This window comes from Aquila chrysaetos, chromosome 2 (assembly GCF_900496995.4).
Source record: "Aquila chrysaetos chrysaetos chromosome 2, bAquChr1.4, whole genome shotgun sequence".
Lineage (NCBI taxonomy): Eukaryota > Metazoa > Chordata > Aves > Accipitriformes > Accipitridae > Aquila > Aquila chrysaetos.
Window position 1 is genome coordinate 13,629,498 of NC_044005.1, and position 4,066 is coordinate 13,633,563.

General features: G+C 42.8%; 1 long non-coding RNA gene across 1 annotated transcript; it reads left to right on the top strand.

The window, feature by feature from the left end:
• The first annotated feature begins 297 nt into the window (after positions 1-297).
• LOC115335134 lies at positions 298-3,159 on the top strand. The gene is made up of 2 exons (XR_005931576.1): positions 298-534; positions 888-3,159. It is a non-coding gene; the product is annotated as an uncharacterized LOC115335134 (long non-coding RNA).
• The last annotated feature ends 907 nt before the right edge of the window (positions 3,160-4,066 follow it).

Below are 4,066 nucleotides of genomic sequence, written 5' to 3' on the forward strand. Positions count from 1 at the left end.
AACAGCTAGTAGTCCTTGTTCTGCCTTGTTCAGGTCAAGGACAGAAAAACAGGTGTTTTGTAGTCTACTAAATGACTTTACCACAAGTCGTTGGGTTTTTTTCTTGAGTTTTTGGGATCCCCTCAGCTACCTCTGTTGCTTTGCAACTTACCAAGTTTGTATAGTTACCTATTCACCAGCCTGGAGAAAGACCAGTGCAATAGTCCAATGGGCAGTCTAAGTTCAAGTCCTTGTTCCAATTAATGTTTAATTATTTATACGAAGTGAAACAGGTCCAACAAGAGAGGCAGAGGAAGCTATTCTTCCGAGTAGCTGATAGTTTGGTGGCCAGAAAGCTTGCCTGGGATGCAGGATTCTGACATTCAGACATCTTGCAGAACAGAAACTTGAAATCTGGACTCCTGTGCCACCAGTCAGTGCCTTGATCATAGGATGATTATCTGGGAGGGGTGACAGTTTTCTTGCTCTTTGATGTATTTCAAGTCTCATCCTAGGCATGAGAACCTTTCCCAGGTAAGAGCTTCGTAAGAACTGGTAAGTACCTGCAAAATGTTCTGGTCTCAACAGAATATAATTTGTCAGGGAAAAAATGCATCACTGTAAACTCTGATGGGGGCATGACTAGAATTTTCACAACCATGTAGGTCCAGAGTGGTTTGGCCATTGTGATGATCCCTCCAAGTCCTGTGTTTGAAGGAGAGGTCAACAAGCAGCACTGGAGGGCATGAGTCTTGGGAAGCCTGTAGAATGCCAAAGCATATATTTGCATAAGTGTCAGACGTGTAAATCAGCTGTTGTTACAAAAGTTTAACAATGGGGAAATGGTCACATACAAACATTGGTTTGGGCATTAGGCTTATGAGTCCTTCTGTTTTTAAACACTTCAGCTGACATTGATATGAAACCGGGGCATAAAACCAGGAGCCTGATGTGTGATCTGTTGCCAGTTGCCTTCAAACTACCACAACTGATGAGGAAAAAAAGAGAGGAAGTGGATGGAGAAATGGGACAGGTCATCTGGACTCTGATAATTAATGTTCCTTAGAATATAAAAGTTTTGAAACTTTCCTGGAAATGAAGTTTTATGATCTGCTACAATGGCCCACAGGGGGGATGCTGCAACCTACACATATTGACAATTGTGGTATTACCAGGCAATTCATTTTTATGAGTAATTTCCAGAGCAACCCTCAACCATGCAGTCACGCATACAGTGCAACAGTGTGCCATAGAAGAAAGACTCAGCTGGAGGCCACAGATTATACAGATTTATTAATATTTGGGAAAAAGATCCTAACAGCAGAAAGCAAATTGAGCAACAGAGGGGGGAAGAAGGAATGGACTTGACAACAAAGCAAGCTCTGTAAGGATGTGATCCAGAGCACAGTGAACTCAATGGAAAGATTTCCATTGATTTCTTAAGATCTTAGATAGATCTCAAGGGGACAGAGACACTCCGTCTTATACCTTCCCCCCTCCTTTCTCCATCTGAATGGAAAATACATTCTTTCCTGTTCACAACTAGCATCATTTAGTGACCAAACATCACAAACAAAAGGTTGATCATCCTTGGGATGTTAGAACCAAGAATCCCTACCTAAGCAGCCCCAGAACTGGCTTGACTTTTCCAAGGACTGAGCACCTCTCAAATTCTCTCTAACAGTACCTTTGTCTTTCTATTAGACTCAGAATAGTCTTACCCTGTACTTAACTTTGCAAACCCACTCTGCTTTCTCTTTTAAAACACAGAGAATAATGGAGCAGTTGGATCTATAATCTTGTTTCTCTTAAATCCTTCTCCATAAACACTTCTTGTAAAGGTAATGACCCGTTTAGTCGTCTTCTATTTATGTCTAGTCTAAGTAGTTATAGCTGTTACTTTTAAACACCTATTAAATACTTTAGTAGTTCTTAAACCATGCCAAGGAATACTTGGAACAAAAGAACAATGAACAGAGATGACTGAAAATGAAGTTGTAGAACTGAATTTGATTATATATCATTCAGAAGAAAAAAATAGTTCTGTCAAAGTCCCTGTTAAGGTCTGTTAGAGAAAGTGATATACTTTGCACTAAGTGAGGCTACATAGATCATGAATCATGGCCCCAAGTGATATATCTCCAAGATCAGCTTGGTTATCTACTTTCAAAATCCTTCCTTCTATGGGAACAAAAGTTTGCTGCCTAATGTAAGTAGTGTTTGACAAACTCATCCTGCTGTGATAGCAAGTCTTATTTCACCCTACACACTGAAGAACATAATTTATCTTAACACTAGGCATTGAGCAACGCTAGCTGTGGGGAAGTAGAACGACTAGGGTTTCCTTTTACTAGTGAACTCAGTTGAAATCGGCAGTCAAGCCAAGCCTGGTTTAAGTACTCTGTTGGTTCCTTAACGTGATGTGAAAGACCAAGGCTGCTTTATTGCAGTGGGTGGGTAAGTTACCAGCAAGACATGTTGAGATGAGGAGCTGGTGACAACACACAGAAAAAGAAACCCCCATTATTCCCCATCACTTTGGAGATACAAGAATAAACTTCCTTATAGAGAAAACCAGGACATTGTTGGTGGAGAACGCTGAACAGAGCGTCCTACTGTAGTCGTATGTTTGAGTCAGGGCCTAGCCGTGGTGCAATTCAGGGTTAAAGATGATGCCTTGTTCTTTAAGGAGGACCAGTAGTACTCTCAATAGCTTCACTATGCAAGCCTGATTACTTTGTATAAACTATGCATGCTTTGCTAACGACTATGTCCTCGAGGAGGGAACTAAAGACTGATAAGAGGAAACATTCTGCCCCAGAAGGCACCGAAGGCCGGATGACTGCCAAAGAAGCACAAACTAAAGGAAAGGTAAAGGTGGCAGGGGGAGATCGGGACCACCAACTCAATTCCAGGCTGGAAGAACTTGCCTCACCCCACCTGCAAGGAGCAGGTGTGCTAATTTACATAACAAGCAAAGTTAATTTAAATATAACTGACCAATAATAGATGAGAGGGTGACTACTAACCAATGAATGTAAACTTAGGCGGGTTTTTGCTAATTATGTAACAGAATAAATATGTTGTAGTTCTTTGGTGTGGTGTGCCAGCTTTGTGGAGTCACCAGCTGGCACCCATCTCTGCGCAGACATGAAATAAATAAGTATCTCGGCTCTGTAAGGTTGGCTCATTGCACACCAGGTACAGAACCCCGCCTGTGGGACAACACTACTGTTTGGTGGATCACAGCCTTCTCAGTGACCAGGAGGCCAGGGGTGGACACTTCAGGTTCCTAAGTACAAGTCCCTCACCTTGCCCAGGCTGTACATGATTGGAGTGCCTGCTCCACCGGGATGCCAGCTGCGTCAGAAAGCCCCAATTCCATGTTCTGAGGATTTACCCGTTCCCTTCACTAGCATTGAAGGTGCTGGCTTTGGTGGTTCACTCTGTGTTGCCTCCTCTAAGACCCTGTGGAGACAGTTGTCCTCCACCTGGCCTAAAGACGTACACACACACTTTAATAACAGGCATTGGCATGTCCTTCTGTAAGGTGATTCTGACCTAAGGAACACAGCACCGGCACTGTCTCAAGCTTTGCAACAGAGCAGAAAAAAATGCCGTAGCATTGGTTTAAAAGAACAGAAATGAATGAAAAAGGCAGTTCTCTGCTATTACAGCACTGGACACTGAACATCAATTCAGTCTAAAGTCTGTCAAATGATGAAGCACAGATAGTGAATTTGGAGTTTTCAGTTTAACTTCTGACCCAGGCCTCCCTGAGGACAGTGGGAATCCCTCTGGGTGTGATAAGCCACAGTAGAGGCTCTTTCCTCAAGGACAGGTAAACACATAGTCATTAACAGGTTGTAAAGGAGAACCGAGCTTACCCAAGGACTTGTTTTCTCAGATTCATCCTGCACTATCAGCTTGGAGACATCTGTGAAGATCCCCTGGGGGTCCTGCAGTTTTCCCTCTTTGGCTTGCTCTCAGGATTTGTTTTAGTGAGTTCCCTGTTCACAAAGAGGTGTGACAGAGTGATGCTTGAAAACTTCATTCTGTTCACTCTGTCTGTGTCACAGTAGATCGA